Below are 17,875 nucleotides of genomic sequence, written 5' to 3'. Positions count from 1 at the left end.
AGCAGCTGATTTAATGCAACATTCCCATCAGAATTGTTGTTTTATCTGAGGTTGGAGCAGGTAACTACAGCATAAAAATAAAGCAGGTGCCAGAGCGCGTGCCAGGGCTGTGTTCTGGAGGCAGCCCGGTGGTGCAGCCTGTTCATTCTTACTCATCACCAGCTCTGGAGGCAGTGTCTCCAAATCCCTCTAAATTCCTGTTCTCTCTCTCCTTGATTTCCCTCTTGTCCTGCATGCTGAAGTCTGCAAACAACTCACTCAAATCCGTTCCTCCACTGTCCATTAAGCTTTTAACACTTGCTGCATTTCCCGACAATGACGCAGATTGTATTACAGCTCCTTAAATGTTATTTTTTATTGATTCTACATATATACATAAAAATACACATATGCACACAAGAATGCACGCATATATTGATATATATATTGATATCCAGCAAGTGGTTCCCGTAGGTGGAGGGTACTGGAGGCTGATTGCTGTTACCCCTGGGGAACAGGAGCATCCTTGCCAGTACGAAAACAGAGAGGCCACGTGCAAGAGCAGTTTCATAAGCAGTCACTCATGAAGGAAGGGGCCTTTCCTTGGGGCGTACCCGAGGTAAAGGACAAGGGGTAGCTGCTGGGCTGGCTTGAATCTGAGATGAGAGAGTAGTTTCTTTTTAAAATGCCCTATACTGCAAGGATTACCAGTGCTTTCATGGCCTTTGGAAGATCAGCAAAGTGTGCGGGGTGCCTGGGTGCTGGTTGGGACCTGGCTAGGGACCAGCCTGTCATTCTTCAGCAGACGATGTTTTGAAACCTCTCTCAAGGTTTCAGCGATGGAGGAGGGGGCCGAAGCAAGTATCTGGGAGTCAGGAGCCCTATTATGGGGAGACTGGATCCATAAAATGGATTTGGGACTCCACATTTCTGATATGCCCCATGACTGCAGCCCAGTTACGTAGTTTGCCTCAGTTTCTCCATTCTCCATCAATTTACTCCCATTTTTTTAGCTGGGCGGTACAGTTTGATTCACAGCACTATGTAAAGGCTCACCATGAGGGAGCTCACCGGGACCTTCTTCCAGGGCTGGTAAGTCAAAATCAGGCACTTCAGGAGGCATTTCCACAACCGCCTCAAAGAAAGACCTGTGCCTCTGTCATACAGAAGTGGGGTTTTTTTTCCAAAGTCCTGGTCTCAGGGGCACGCAGACAGTATTTTCAGAGCTGCTGTGGGCTCATGACTTCTCACCAGCTCCAGGGGAGCTGTGTGTGCCCCAGGCTGCTGCAGTCACCTGGCCAGAGTGGCTAGCGGGGCTCGGGGTGCCCCCCCTTGCAGCACCCATGGGGAGCAATCAGCCGGGGAGCTGTGCCTGAGAGTCGCAGCTCTCTGGAAGCAGCCCATGTCAAGGCTGCGATGAAGACAAATTCCCTCAGCCGATGAGGTCGCAGAGCCCATTTCCATTACACGCAAAGAGGTGCTCTGCTAAAAGCAAGCTAACATGGTAAAATCGGGCATTTGGACATGGGAAAAACAGCACGGGGGGTGTTTGTGAAGTCTTTGGTGCCTCTTCTTGTGGTGCACTTTCCCAAGGCAGGATCACACTTATTTCTCCTCTTGCTCAGCCTGTCCAGGAGCCTCTCTGCAGCGGAGCTCAGCTGCCGGAGCTGCTGGTGGGGGGGGGCTCTGCTTTCAGCCCATCCCACTGGCATGGAGAAACCTGGGGTCCTGGGAGCATTTTCATCCTGGACAGAATCAACACCAAATCTGTTCACCAAACTGTGTAGGAGCAAACTCGGATTTCTTTAAAAGTTTATAGTTTGGTTAACTTGGGTGGATTTTGACTGGCTTGGCAAAAGGTGCCTTCGGATGCCCTCTGCCCCTCAGAGGGCACTGCATTCAGCCAGGTCTTTGTCACTGAAATAGTGTCACCAGTTTTGTTCTTGTTGGTTTCAGTATGAGAAAAACAAAGATGTTGTCCTCCCAGCTTGTTTCCTTCAGAAACCAAATTAACTGTTTTTCCATTGAAATTTCCAAGAATCAGAACAGCTGGAAGCAAACTTCAGCCCAGAATAGTTCACCCTGGATAGCGAGAATGTGGTGAGCACTGCTTTAAGCCTTTAAAAACAGAACCACGCAATGGGAAACAGTAAGCCATCATAACTGAAGGACTCGCTGCTCGTATTCCCTTTGCCACATGTGAAAATCAGGTGGTTACAAAGCAGCTCCCACTGTTTATATGAATTATTTTAATAAAGCAAAGGGAAAGAAAGCTCTGGGTAAACCTTGAGTAATTGTTCGTTGCTTTTCTTTAACTTGAAGTCCGTGCTCACAGCATGGAGCAGGACAGCTGAAGAGCTGGGAGATGTGTCCAGGACTGACCTCCATGGTGGATGGCACCAGGAAGGGAGGGAATTCCCAGGGGTTTCTGCTGGGATGAATGCTTTGCTCGCCGCATCATCCACCAGCAGCCAGCTGCGGCCCCGTGCCCGGCGCGGTGCCCGCCGGGTGTGTGCTCCCCGAGCCAGCAACGCAGCGAGCATCCCGCACCCGACCTCCCGCGCATCCTTGCGGAGGAGGTGGATTTCCCCAGGAAAGGGGTTGGTTGGCTTGCGGATTAGTGGAGTTGTTGGACTATGTGTCGCGGTCATGGCAGAAAAGCAGAACTGAGAAGCCAAATGGTTTCGCTAATCCGCTTGCTTTGATTTAGCAGTACCAACCGTTTGCAAACACAGCTTTAATCTCCGTTGCTGATTTCCAGCGTGCAGGGCCTGAGCTCAACTAAAGAGACCGGAAAATGAGGATGCTCAAATAAAAATTTTTCAGCGGAAGCCGGGCTGAGGAAGACCCCACTTTGCACAAGCTGAGGGCCTTTGCAGAGATACTGGATTTTGTTAGCCAGACCTGCACCCTCACAGCTGCTTGGTGATTGCATGCAGTTGCCACTCAGCATCCCCTTTAGCCAGAGAAAATACCTGCGCTGGCTCAGAGCTGCTCACAAAGAGCACCGGTGTCACCTGCCGCAGGGCAAAGGCTTCAGACGGGGACTTTGCAAGGAGGAAGAACCTGGTGCTTGTATTTATATCAGTATGAGAGGGGACACAAAGGAGGCACGGGGTCCTACATACTCCCTGGGGTTTTCAGAGCGAAGCCAGGAGGGATGGGAAGCCGAATTTTTAGCTGCCATCAGTTTTCTACCGCATGAGCTCCATCCAAGCACTCTGTACATACATCCTCCCGGCGCACAGGGGTCAGGATCAAAAATAACATTTTCAGGCTTGTCCTCAGGGGAGATGGGACACAAGGAGAGGAGCAATGCCCCGGCGGTGCAGACCACCAGCCCAGCCGGGCTGTGGCTGTCCCTCCGGCAGTGCCGGCAGGAGATGCTGCTGAGGGATGGGACCCGCAGCTGGAGCGGGTGTGTGGTGGAGAGCGATGACCAGCCGGACATCTGCCAACACCTCTAGACAACGCCATGGGGGAAAGCAGCGTGCCCCTCTTGTGTGTGTCCCCCCCCCAAAAGGAGGGGAGCGTTTGGGAAGTGTGCAAGGCCATGAAGAATTTCCTCTGGTTAATTAGCTCATGGGGAAGGTTGATCGTCTCTCAAGACGAGGCATCACGGACCTTGGTCCTACTCCCTAATTGAGGCATGAGCCATTTTGCGACACGGATGATGACTGGGGCGGTGGCAGGAGCAGATCACAGGCCCCAAGTAAAGGACCTTGACAAGGGAAAGGTAAGGGTTCTTCTCACCCTTCTCTGCTCCTCTCCATCTCATTTATCACATCACAAACGCATTAGCACAGGGTAATTATTAAAGATCAAAGGAAGACATTTGCAAAGGTTGCGCAGGCAATGAAGCCCAGAAATACACTTTGAGAGAGGCTGTGCCTTTGTGCCGGGATCTCAAGGAGAGCATTGTAAAGGACTGATGAAACAGTTTGACTGTGCTTCGGTGTCGGTATTACTGTGATTCATTTAAAACTTGACCCACTTTTATTTTCCATATTGGCATATTTTATCTTCTTTTTTTTTTTTTAAAGTGGAGAATAATTGAGCATACCCAGCAAAATTGCAACAAATGTTTTGTTTGAGCCCAATCTGTATTTTTCAGGGACAAAGCAGTCGGCAAAAGTTTATTCCCTGGAATGAGGATGAGGGAGAACGAGGATGTGCATGCCAACACGTGAGCGCGGGCGTGTGTGTGTGTGTGTGCGCGCTCACGGCAGGGATCTGCCCAAACCCAGGGTGCCAGCGAGCCAGCTGTGCCCACGCAGCGTGGGGAGCAGCCTCTCGGGCTCCAGGGTCCTTCTTCTGCCTCTCGCTGAGAGAAGGAGACCTGCGCAGGAGTGAGTTTTGTCCTGATTTGGTGACTGCTCGACAGAAATTATACAACCAGATCGTACGGCAGATGAACGGGCATTGCTGGGCAGCCGGAGTGGCAGGAGGAAGCGATGGCCTTGCTGTGTCCCTGTGCCTTCGACGAGCTCCTGCTTGTGATAAGGGATTTATTGCACACTTGTGTTGGGGCACACCTTCACCATTGTCTGCACCAGCGACGACAAAAGAGGAGTAATGAGCCGTGTTCAGTGGGAGAAAGACTCAGCAGAGTGCTGCTTTTTCTGTATGGGATGTGCACCTCCACTCATCTGGCTATTTTACCTTCAGGGCATGAAAGGGAAGCAATTTTTTTCACCTAATAGAAATTTTCTTTGGCGTGGAGACCACAGAGTAAAAACTGCCTCGTGTGCAGGTAAGTGGAGAAGGAACTGAAGGAGAGCAGTCTGAGGTTGCAGGGAGGAGCTCAGGGCACAATTCAACCTGAGACAGACAAATACATCAGGGAGGGAAAATAAAGGGCTCGGTCGTGACAAGTCCATGTCCCCACCAGGGACATGCTCTTGGGGCCACAGCCTCTTCAGAAGAGAGGAGCTCTTACAGGAGAAGGGCAGAGATCAGCAGCAGCATTTCTCTGCCTCAGCCCAAAACTCTCCCTCTCCCCCGGCAGCCTTGCTACCACCGTTTGCCTCCCGGAGAGGCCAGGGGACACCTCTCCATCCGCTGCCCACCGGGACCGGTGATGTCCCATGCACAGGATGAGCTCCTGCAGCCAGGCAGGGTGAGCTTGGCATCCCGATGCTCCCTGGAAATGCTCCCACCAGGGAGCTGGAGCGATGCTAACCCAGCACGGCACGTGCCGGGTGCTGCCGGGCTGAGTCCACCAAAGCCTCGGCTCAAGCGCCGGCACGTCAGCAGCGGAGAGGAGCAGGCCAGGACTTGTCCCTGCTCCCCCTTCCCTTCGCTACCCCTTCCCTTCGCAGTTACACCCCCCCTGCAAGAAACAGAGCCGGCTGCTGCCACGGCTGCTGCTTTCGAGGGGATTTAGTCTTCTCTAAGTAAACATGGAGGCAGTTGATACACACCTTATAATTACATTGCTCCACTCTGCAATTATTACATTTTCCAAGCTACAGCTGCTTCCTACTCATTATCAGGTTAAGAAACTTCTCCTGATAGTAACATCGCATTAACCCTGTAATTAAGAGGCAGACCACCCAGCGACTGGCTGCTGAGAGGGGCTTCTCCGAGCAAGGAGCGGCCGTGCCTGAGCTTGGAGGTGGCTTTCCATGGTGCAGAGTCACTTTTCCATCACCCACACAGCTGCCCTTCCCCCTCCTTTATTTTCTTTTTTAATGACATGACAGGAACATCCTCACAAATATGCCACGGCAGAGGAGATTAGCCGAGAGCTCGGCAAGGGGGATCTGCTGAGCCCTGCGTTTCGGTGGGCACGGACGCTGGAGCTCCCCGGGCGCCTCACTCGCAGCTCGAGCAAACAATTTATCTGATGAATTTTGCGTTTCCCATTTGTGAGCGCGGATTTCTTTAAATGAAATTCTTTGTTGTTGGAAATGCCCGTTTCCTGCGACCCTGCCCGCGGGCTGTTGGCTGCAGCCGCTGGTCAGCAGCGGTTGGGTCAGATCCTTCTGTTTGTGTCTCCATCAGCACAAGGGATCGTTTCTGAAAGGTGGAGATGTCACTAAAGCGACACGGAGAGGTGCCAGGAAGGCTGTGACGGTGGCCGGCCACGGCCCCTGCAGTGCCCACCCGTGTTTCCAGCCCCGGGATGCAGCACACGCGTGCACACAGCAGCCCTCCGGCTACCGTCCGGGGACATATCCAGAGAGGACAAGGTGCAAGGGCTGCAGATGGTCCTGAGCCAGAGATCGAGCAATTTTAACGCTGATCCTAATGAGTGTCCTCAGCCAGGTCACTTTTAATTTGTTTTAGACCTGTTTATGAGAAAAGGGCACTTCTCAGCCCAAGAAGTTCAGGGCACCATCACACCCTCACCCTGCAGAGGCTGTAATTTCATGACACTCCAAGGTCTAGACAATTTAATGTACTTGGGAAGAACTTAGCTGCTACCGCTGAATTCAGTCCGTGGCATAACTTGACACCTTCAATTACAGGAAGCAGAGCTAGGCTCCAGATACAGCAGCATATCTGGAGTGAGATCCTATCAGCGCAATCGAATCCGCCAAGAGAGCACCCACGGGCCGGCCGGGCAGGGTGCGTGTTTAGCAGAGGAGCAGCTGAGCTCGCTCTGCCCTGCAGCCGGAGCGAGACCTCGAGCTGCTGCACACATTTAGCTGCCTCCTGCAGTTGCTTTCTTTTGGCTTGAGGAATAAATCTGGGAACAGTTCTACCTGCTAGCGCAGTTTGCAAAAAAAAAGGGATGGAGCAAACATATTTAAGCTCTCGCTGGGCTCGCCGGGAGCAGCAGAATCAGCCTCTGCAAGCAGAGCTCTGCAAACCGAGGGACAAAACCCTTCCCAGGCAGGAATGCCGGGAGGTCCACCTCGCTCCGCTCGCCTCGGCTGGGATGGGGCCCTGCTGTGCTTCGCACGTTGCATCAGCACAGCAGCCGGTGCTGGAGCAGAGCAAACAGGGCAGCAGGATAAGCTGACAACGAAGCAATGCCTTGCACACCCCAGCACCTGTACGTTGGGCTGCTGCTTTCGGTACCTCAGCCTGCAGCCAGGACTGCCGTGTGAATCACCTTGCCCAGTGGATCCAGGGCCAGGAGCCAAAGGCTGTTCCCCGGTGCTGGAAAAGCAGTGACAAGTATAAGAACGGAAGGCACAAAATTTCCCTGGATTTCTTTTCAGGTTCACAGGCAGGAAAATCAGCAGCCCCAGGCACTTTCTGAGGCACGACTCCGTGGCTGCCTTCTCGAGCCTGTTCCCCAAAAAGGACAGCTCAGGGGGGGCACCGACCTCCAGCACACCTTCCCCTTCACCCCAGGCAGAGGAGACCAGCCGGTGCCCTCGGGCACAGCGGGGTCCAGCACAGAGCTCGGGGAGGGCTCGGGGCAGGAGTGCAGCACCCAAGGGTGCTGTGTGGCCAGCCCCAGGGACGGGGGGACAGCCGGCAGCAAACCATGGGGGTCCCCTACCCAGGCTGTGGCCATGGGGGGTTTCAGGGGGTGAGGATGGCAGCCCTTGCTCCAGAAGCTCCCCTTCTAATAGGACATTTCCCGTGTTATCCCGACAGCTCTGGTTTCCAGGCAGTTTATCACCCACCTAAAAATCGATGACAAGCCAGAGTGAACCCCTGACCTGGAAGTATAAATTGCCCCTAATTATCACAGTGGCTCGTCATGCGCTGGGTGCTTTGACCGGGGCCCCGAGCTGGGAGCCGTCCTGCCCTCTGACCCCACTGCATTTCTCTTGGTTTAAGGGCTTTTCGCCCTGTCCCAGCCTGCGATTCCCCTGCCTGGGCTATCCGCAGCCACTCCCGGGTCCTTCCCTCTCCCTCCGAGCCTCCCCGGCATATCTGGGGCTGCCGAGGATGGTGCCAGCGATGCTGCCAATGGCACAGCCCCTGCCAGGCAGAGCACAGGGGTGTGGGGGGGAAGCCAGACCATTAAAGTACCACCTCCCCCCCTCCTGGGTTTTATTCCCAGTCGTCAGACACGCTGCTCATTTTCTTTGTCTTCAGCCAGTCCATCTTTAAAATGGGAGGTAAAGGATACCCTTAGGAGGCATGTTTAATTAAAGTTTGCAAGATGCTTGAAGAGTGTCAGATAAATAAAGAGGAACCACAATGGCATAGAAGTATTCCTAGGAGTGATGGGTGCCTGGGGAACCAAGGCAGGTTCCCGGGGGAGACCCAGGGGAATGCAGCGGTTTCTCCCCCATCTCCTTCCCAAGCCCTTGGCATTTGTTTAGCCCCAGGCTCTATCCAAGGTAAACGGGGCTGCCCGACCCTGCCACCTCTTCCCACTCCAGTTGCCAGGGGCTGCTGAGTGCCCTGGCAGTTGAGCAACCCTTGAAAGGCTCCTTTCACTGTAATTAGACATGTAAAAATGAAAAACCTAAGGAAAAGAATTTATGCATCTTCTAATAGCCCTCAAGTGTCCATCCAGCCACAGCCTTTTTTTCCCTGGGCTTTTATTTGGAGAGTTGCTATAATTTATGTCATGCAATTAGGTTTTTGTCTGCAGGCTCTGGGAGGGAGTGTGAGTGCCGAGCAGGGGAAGGAGCCCTGAGCTTGGCAAACAGACGGAGAAGGGGCAGCGGCTCCGGCATGTGTGCCTCTGCTCACCCCAGAGAGCCGGCAGCCTTGCCCATGGGATGGCAGAGCCAGGATTCATCCCAGCTCAGGACTGACCCGCTCGCTGGGCAGCAAGTGGGTCTAAAGCAGCCCAAAAGTATGGACCAGAAGAATGATAAAAGAGGGGGGAAAAAAAAATCCCCCAGCTGAAGCCTAGCTCTGATGGGAACTGCGCCCATTCCTCCGGAAAACTCGCAGGGGAGGATGGTGCTGGGTACCGGGTGGGGTTAAAGCCGCATCCTTCGGCAGTTGCTAAGTAACAGTGTCCTGTCCTCAGCATCACCCGTCTGGGGGGGGAACCGCTCCTCCCTCCCCAGCTGGGGTGAGCATCTCCCCCTGTGCAGGGGGGAGCGGAGGGGCCCACTGGGAAGGAACTGGTGAGAGCGTCCCAGAGCGCCTGGGGCTGAGCTGCTCCTGCTGTCATAAACGCCTGTCACGCGAGGGGTTGCGCCTCTCCTCATTCCTCCAGACAGGCTTTTCCAAACACAACAAGGCTGTGTTTTTCAGAGCGCCAGCCTGCATGCAGCAGGATAAACCCGGCAGATAGAGCCAAACACGGAGCAGAACATGCTTCCTGTGACTATTTGCTTAAAGTCATGTGAAATTTGGAATCAGAAACACCCACGACCCACTGACTCTTCCTTTGCACAGCAAAATCCTTGAACATGAATCCCCAAAAGAGGGGTTTTAGCTCAATGCCTGCTTTATGCCCCTTTCATTGCCCACGGCCTCGGTGTTTGCGGGCCAGGCTGGCCACGTGCCGCTTCCCCGGCTCCTCGCTGCCCAACATCTACAATAAGTCCCCACGGCTGCAGAGAGCTACAGACAGCGGCCGCAGGCTCCTCGCTGCCCGGGGCTGCCTGCTGGGGAGGCTGGAGGAGACTTAACAAGCAAGGGTGGAAAAAAACCCCAGAAACAGTCAGAAACCGTGCTGCCAAAACATGCACGCTCAGCAAATGCTGTATCTGGGATATCAGCAAAAGTAATCACAGCCCGGATTGTGCCGGGCAAGGCAGATCCCAGGGTGCAGGAGGCCCCTTATCTCCCCCAGACCTGGTGAGTGACTGAACAAACATGGGCCCCCGCTCCCCCCCGGAGAAGCGAGGTCCTCCCCGCATCCAGAACCCCACCGCGCAGGCAGGACTTTCTCCTCTGAAGCCGGGTCCGAGCCCCCATCCCCGGCACAGCGCGGTGCAGCCAGCTGTGCCGAGCCCCAGCAGCGCCAGCAGATGAGAAAGCCAGATGATGCTCCCGGCTCCTTGTCTCTCTCTCATCTCGCCGTCAGAGGAAAAGCATCGCCTAATCCGACACGCAGATGGTGCGGGCGGATTTCCCCTGCGCTTGGCCTGGCACCTCCCGTGATCTCTGCCTTGTCACAGGTCACCGGCGCTTGGGGGGAGGCAGGAGGGGCCGCGCCGGAGGTGCGAGGTACCGTGAGCGGGTGTAAATGCTAACTGCGCCTTCAAAGATCCTTCTGACAACAAGGGCAGATGAGATAAACGCGGCTCCCGTGCAGCGCTGCCGCTCCACGGGGGACCCGCGGCGTTCCGCACCTCCCAGGGGTCCAATCCTGGGGAGGAAAACGTTTTAGTAAAATAGAAATTGGGTCATATCCCCTTGTTTGTCTGAGTAAATGGGACAGTGTGTACATTTTATTTACCTTCCTACAGGGCAAATGTAGTGAGCATGTAATAAATAATTTCTGCAGCTGCTGGGCAAGCCTCCTGCTGCAAACCCAGCAAAATTCATGCATACTAAACCTGCCCTAATTACAGCTCCCTCTCCTCTTCCACTCCTCCCAGCTCCTTCATACATACCCACTTGCTCGCTTGTCACTCTCTCTGTCTCGCTCCTCCTTTCCCCCATCTGCTCCTTCCTTCCCCTCTGCTATTTACGGAGGGACTCCCTGCTCACCGCCAGCACCGCTCCTGCCCTCCGGAGCACGTGCTTTAGGTCCAGCTTGGCTAACGCCAGTCGGGATGGAAGTGACCACCATTGACTGAGGTTTGGAAACCTCTTGAGTCCCTTTGGGAGCACACGGACTAGCTGACACATCCAAACCTTCTTTTTGGCTGTTCGACCCGAGGTTTCCTCTTCCTCAAGGCAGAGCTGAGGAATCGCCCGGTTTCTTTGGGGTGGCAGCAGGGGAGGGAAGGAGCTCCTCGGGAGGTGACCTCCCATGGGTGCCCGTGGGGGTCTGGGCAGGACCAGATATTGTTCAGACCTGAGGTTTCTCACAGCACTTCAGACATTACAACAAACAAGCTGTGGCTGTGTCGATGGGACAAATGACAATAGTCTTAAATTGCAGCAAAAAAGATCCAGATTGGTGTTTACAAAAGCCTTTCTAAGGATAGCAAATCGCTGGAGCAGATTGCCTGGGGCAGTGCCAGACTCCCCAGCACTCAGATCTTGTGGGAGCTCAGACAAATAGCTGTTGGGAACCAACTAGGAGGAGCTGGTCCTGCCTGGGAGAGAGGAGCGGGACAGGACGGAGGGACCCCTGCCCACCCCCAGGACACAGCCCTGAGTCCGTGCCTCTGGGGAAGGCTGGTGAGACGGAACCTGGGGCTGGTTCCCAAAATCAGCTTCCTGAGCAAAGGCAAGATGGAAGCAGAGGCACGTACGGGAGCGAGGTCCCCAGGAGCTGGAGGTGAGCCCAGAGGGAGGACCCCAAAGGAAGGGGGCGGGTGGAGGGGCCGCCCCAGGGCACACTGCTGGGCTCACAGGGACCCCTCGGCCCTGGCTCCAGGCAGGTTTCCAGCCTTTACTCTTGGGACATGGCCCGGAGCACCCAGGTCACGGCAGCACAGCAGGTCCCAAGGCAGCTGCACCAACCAAGGGATGCGGCGAGCATCGTTTAATCGGCGATGCTTTCTCCAGTGGCAATGCGACTGCAGACATGCTGAGAGCCCTTGCTCCCTCAGAGCAGAAGGGAGCAGCAGGTATCCTTGGCGAGCAAGGTAGGCTACCTTCACCCTGCAGGTAGCGGGAGAAAGGGGGATATGAACTCCCCCGTTTCTCTGCCATCAGAGCTGTGGCTCTCAGCTGTCGGTGAGAGGAACAGCCGTGCAACACATGTGTTGGGCCTGCCTCTCTAGCTGTGGGGACCTTGAGGTCCTTAAAATAATCCCAAAGAAATAAACAAACAAACAAAAAAATTAATGCCAAAAGCAAATACAGAACAGGCTTATTCCAGTCATTTTCTCCAGCAGAGTCTATTCAAAGACCGGAGAGAGGATGACACACTGGGCCAAGCTAAACACCCCTGCAACACATTGCAAACAATAGCTTCACAGAGCATGAAGCCAGAGGGAATCATTGTGGTCATTTACGCTGATTTTCTGCAGAACATATGCCATGGCACTTCCCAGAATTCATTGTTTAAACTAGGCAAGGCTTGCAGAAAAATATTCACTCTTGACTTAAACTTTTCCAGGGAGGGTGGATGCACTGCAGAACAGCACCAGGGAAGAGGGGGGGGAAGTTTCTTCCTTTAACCAGTTTGAGGACTGTGTAACTGGAGTGAAAACCCCATTGACTGGAAACAGCAGTTCCAGGGAGATGGAAACTATTTGCAAATTTGGGCTAAGACCAGACTTAACTGAGCTGGGCATTTTCAGCACAAAGTGCTTGGACTTTTCCTCCTGAGATTAATTCTTCTCCGGAGAGGGAAGGGGGCCAAAGCAAAAATGCCACCACCTAAAACAAAAAATAAATGTTCTGTTTGAGTTGGGGGGGGGGGGGGTGCCCCCTCCCTGTGCTTTGCTTTAAAATTTGCCAAGCTACCTTGCTTTTAGCCTAGGGCAAGGGAAGGGCATTTGACTCATTAGAAATACCTGCCTTCGTTCTCCATCTCTCCTCAGCTGTGATGCCAACTAATCATTTTTGTTGCACTTTTCATTTCAACACCCCATTTTCTAGTCCTCTTCCTTGATCATCATCTCTGGTCAACAAATATGGCAATGCCGGAGAAGGGCATTTTATCTGAAAGAAGCATTCTCTGCCATGGAAATCAAGACACTGCCCAGAGCTACATGAACCCAGCTTAGCCCTTGCTTCCAGCCCATGGCTTAATCCAAACTAAGATCCAGCCAAAACATTCCCTCAGCCAAGGGGGTGGAGGAACTTTTCCTGCACCTCAGGAATCTGGACATTGCTGTGCAGCACAGGGTTTCTCCACAGCTGAACAAGACCTGGCATGATGAGCCGGCAGAGCCGATACCACCAAAACACTTGCATCAGGGCTGAGCAGTGCTCGAGCAGGGGGAAAGCTGTGTGCCACGGGGTGAGCAATGGGGCTGCAGCCCTACGCATGCCAGGAGACACACACGAGCATTTCTGGGTTGTGTTTTGGATCTCCTCCTCCTCTGAGCTGCGACTCCTATGAGCAATGTGCTCATCCCCCACTTCTGCACAGCAGGGTCAGAAATGGGAAAGAAGCCAATTTCCCTTCCAGTGTGCCTGGTCACATGAAAACTAAGGAAAAGCAGAGAAGGAGAAAAATAAAGGAATTAGGGCAGCTCCAACAAATGAAAGGGCAAAGAGTGGGCAAGGGGAGGGAGGCTGGGGAACAAGGAGGTTATAAGCCATTGCCAAACCACTGCAAACCCAGTGACAAGATTATACTTGGACGAGGCTCCTGGAAAAACCAGCTGAAGGAGGGAGGCAAATCTGGCCAGGGATTAATGAGCTCTGAAATCCACTTCCACTGACAGTGCCCAGTGGCTGCTGGAGATGACAGCCATGCCTGAGTCAACGCACTTGGAGAGGTGTAGCTACTAATCCAGCAGCATGGAGGCCTGGAGCGAGGCAGACAGACAGGCGGACGTCATCCAAACCACGGGACACTCCCCAAGCCCTTTCCCACCGCGGCTCGGGAACCTGCCGGCCCTCCTGCCCCGGGGCTTGGCTGACCCCGAGCCCAGCAGGAAGGGGAATGGAGTGGTTTAAGGCTGGCAGGAACAGAGCCAAGAATCTCGCTTAGCAGGAATAACAATGGGCATAACGCATAACTTCATCTAAAAGGAGCTCAGAATGTGTGCGCATCTGTGCGTGGACAGGGAGAGGGCAAATAGCGTGGTTGAGGTGGGATGTAGGAACTTCTCCCTAAGGCTGGGGATGGAGCCTGTGTCACCGGGTATGACGGACCCTGGGGTCCCCCAGAGGAAAGGGAGCACCGATGGGACAAGACGTTCTGGTTTTCCCCCGAAGCAGCAGCTCCGGTGGGTTCAGGGAGATGCATGTGAAAGCCTCTCTCCCCCATGGCTCCCCAGACCCAGCGAGCCCCTGTGCCACCCCAGCCTGGCTGCGGGAGGGTCCCCAGCAACCAGCGAGGACCAGCGCCTTCAGAGGAGACAAACAGGAGCCACGAACAGGGTTTGGTGGAGGTCGGTCTCTAGCCAGGATCCAGCTCCGGCGAGGGAAGAGCCCGCACATGCAGAAGCGGCTTCTCAGCCGGGGTGAATCTGAGGCTCGGGAAGGACCCAGCGACTGCAGCTGCCCTGGAGAGGCTGAACTCGGGAGCTCATGTAAACAGCCTTTCAGGACAGACAAGTTTTGAAAGATGCAAAGACCAGGCCCAGCAGTAACTCCTCAGTAGTGACGTCCTTGCAGCAGGCAAATCTCTTTTATTAAGGGAAAACCACTAAACAGAAGCACTGGTTTCAGAGAAATAACCATTCAAAGCCCACCACAGCCAAGGAAGCCAAAGGCCTTCCCCGCAAGCCCTGGGCTGCTTCCAAGGGGCTGATGGGTGTCAGATGCCCGTCCCGTTTGCAAACACACCGGGCTCTCATTTTGAAGACAGCGATTCCTGAACCTCGGGTAAGAAACGTCAACAGCAGAGCTGCCTTCCTCACCCTGATGAAAGGGAAACAGATCTATTACTATTTTTTCAGTAAATGTTTTTGCTGGCTACGGGACCCGCTGGCTCTTCAAAGGCAAGTGAAAATTTGGTTCCATCCAGCTGTTCCCAAGCACTGGGAGCGGGGGTGAGGTGGGAAACCAGGGCTGGCTGGGCTGCAATGGAGCAGAAGGCCAGGGAATGACAAGCTGGGGAGCAAAACCCATCAATCACTGCTCGGGACCTTCCCTGCCCCCAGGTCTCCCTTCTTGCCAAGCTTGCGGCTGCAAACTGAGGCTCTTGGAGCCGAGAGTCAGCATCAGAGAGGAGCCCGCCGTGGCCCCTGCCTGGGCTGGGGGTTTAGGGCTGAAATCTCCCCCATGCTGCAGCAAAGGCAGCGACGGCTCTCGGGGGGGCTCATTATGGACACCCTGCTCCAGCCAAGCTCCAGCCTTAGTGTCAAATGACTCGGGCTGGATGCTGCCCTTTCTAATCTCTCTGGGAAACAAATACCACTGGTGATGGAAACTTATCTGAACTCATTCCCACTACCATTCTTCCCTTGCTGGATGATCCTTTTCCCCCACAGTGCTCACCTGCACCTTCACGCACGTGTGCTGTTCCCATCTCAGAAAACTCATCTTTGTAAGCATGGCCATGGCAAAATATTTCTGACAAGCAGTCCTGACACTCACAAAGAGACCTTTAGACCCACAGTCCTTTTTGAGTTCCCTTATTTCTAGCACAACAGCTCTTTTGGAAACCACCTGGCTATCATGGCCCCTATTTTACAGATAGGGTAGCAGAGATGGAGAGAGGTAAGCTTGACCCAAGCAAAGTCAGCCAGCAACTGCTAGAGAAAAGTGATGCTAGTACCCCTGCCAAGCCCTGAACTGGTGTTCTATGCACTGAGTTATGCAGAGCAGCAAGTCATCTGCTCACCCATCCGCCCAGTTATTCACCTGGAGGCTGAGGTGCAGGGAAATGAAAAGATTTGTCCGAGGAAGCCAAAGGCTGTTTTGCCCAAGAAGCTGTAGGAAGCCAATGGCAGAGCTAAGGTTTGAGTCGAGATCCCATGAGCCTTGACTGCAAGAGCATCCTGGATGCATCTCACACGCCTGAATATTCATGGGAAATCAGTGTTAACACCTCAGCCAGGGAGCCTGACAAAGGTCTACCCAGATGCTTTGCATCCTGGCCTGGGTATCCACACGGGGCTGCTGTGAGTGTGGTGAAGAAAATGAAATGAAACCTCAGCCGACAAACCTGACAGTGGCCTAATTTGGATAGGCAACACGCCCCAGGCCGTGCCTGCAGGGCCGGGAAAGCAAAGGTTTCTAAATGTTCGAAAAATCCCTCAATTCTGCTCCCTCGCCCCAGGAGACTCAAAGCCCCAGGAGTGTCTCCGAGTGCTTCCCGTGATCCACCTCATCCAGCTGGGGATGTGCCGCAGCACGGGGACGGGTCGGAGCAGTCTGAAGGGAGCCAGCCGGGCTGTCGCTCGGAGCTGCACATCACTCCCAGCTAATTGCTTGTGATGAATCAGTGTGCAGGGCTACAGGATGGTGCTGCAAAAACCGATCAATCAATCGGTCCCGCGGGAACACGGCGTCAATCTGCATCCCTGGGCACCTGCCGGGGACAGTCCTTAAGCAGGGTGAGAAGCCAGATTTCCTCATGACTTACGCACTTGGATGATTTTGCTTTTGTACTGCCTTACATTCTGCAGCCCTTCGGGCCTCATCTGTTAGCTCTCCCACCATCCATCCACATGCGCTGTGTCCTCCCTGTGCCTGTTAACCTTGTGCATATTTTTAAATGATGCCATTTCCTTTGGCTTGCACAGCATTTTATTTGTTCTTTATAGCACCGGTCTCACACAGGGTGGATGTTGCTTGGAGAGAAATAGATGCTGCTGGCTGCGGGGAGGAGAGGACGGGCTGGCTCTCGAGGCTATAACCCTCGCTTTGACATTGACTCACCGCAGGCCGAGTGCCCCCTCTCTGCCTGTAAAATGGGGATGATAATATTCACCTGGCTGATGGAGGAGGTGAGAGGGTGCATTAGCCATCTTAGACAAAAAGCACTTTTTTACCAGGTGGCACTGCAAGTGCAATGGTCAGGGGAAGAGGTGCATTATAAGTGCTCCTACTGTGAGCACATCTGGGGTGGACAACGCTCACGTGCCTTTGGGCCACCTCTAGTGCATGATACAGACACCGACCGTGAAGCCCAAGGCAGAAGGGAGGATTCTCTGCTTTCAGAGGTCTAAAGTATTTGGCTAAATTCAGCCTAACCTCGATTTACACATCTGATCCCTGCGGGGCTGCATGAGTCACAGCACTGCTCCCATGCCAGTGAGGATGAGGAGCCAGCAAAACACCCCGGCACTTGCTTTTTTCCCTTCAAAGAAAGTTGCAAGAGGTGATGAATACTGCTCTTTCATACTTGGTGCTAAAGAGGAGAGGAAAGCTGGGTTCAGCTCCTTCCCACCTCCCAGGGAACTGTGGGAACTGCTGCACGCCAGGCTGGAGCAGGAGGGATGCACTGTGCCCTTCCCAGAGGGGCTGGACCCCGTGCAGGACTCACGGCAGGGAGGGCAGCTCCGGCGTTTTGACACCTCTCCCATACCACACCGCAGCCGGACACACAACACCGAGAACCTCAGCGAGCGGTTGTAGGCATCCGAGGCTTTCCTTACCTCTGGCCCCTTGCCTCGGGTCTGCCTCTGGACTAAGTCACCTAAAACCGCGTCTCATCCTAGATAGCACAGCAGGTTATCTCCCGGCTGACTCCTCATCCCCGCGGGCTCCACCAGCCCTTCCTTCTCTGCTCGCCATGCCGCCGTGCACGGGCTGCTGCTGCGCCCCGGGTCTCTGCCCTCGGCCGCTGCTCCCACACCGCCTCCCTCCCCATGGCTTTTCTCCTTCCCAAGGGAGACCGCCCGTCCCCAGGGGTCTGGTCCTCCCTGGCAGAGCAGGCAGCTGGTGGCACGGTCCAGCCCCAACTCTCTGCCATCCCTGTAGGAGCATCGCCCCAAAGGAGGGAGCGTGCGGCACGCTGCGGTGTTTCCAGCCAGGATTGCTCCGCTCAGGGTTTGGGGTTTTTTTTCCACCATGCAATGTACCATCCCATCTGCAGAGACCTGCTGGGCAAGCGTGCTCCTACTCGGCAAGCTGCCTGGAAGGCACGATGCCGACCGGTGCCGTGCCGCCCTGGCGCGGGTCCCGCAGGGATGCCAGCAGCACACCCGGCACACTTTCCAAGCCGCTGTGACTCTGTCCTTTGCACAGCACCAAATTCTCCTGGCCCCGCTTGCCAAATGGGCTGCCGCTGCTAACCTTGCAACACCCCATGCTGGCTTTTAACGGGTTATTTCACCTGTGGGGCTACATCTCGGGGGTGTAGGGAGGGAGAGGAGCCCTTCTCCCA

The sequence above is a fragment of the Buteo buteo genome, chromosome 22, assembly GCF_964188355.1.
Source record: "Buteo buteo chromosome 22, bButBut1.hap1.1, whole genome shotgun sequence".
In the NCBI taxonomy this organism is placed as follows: domain Eukaryota; kingdom Metazoa; phylum Chordata; class Aves; order Accipitriformes; family Accipitridae; genus Buteo; species Buteo buteo.
The sequence above is the reverse complement of the archived record's forward strand: the minus strand, read 5'-3'. Positions refer to the sequence as shown.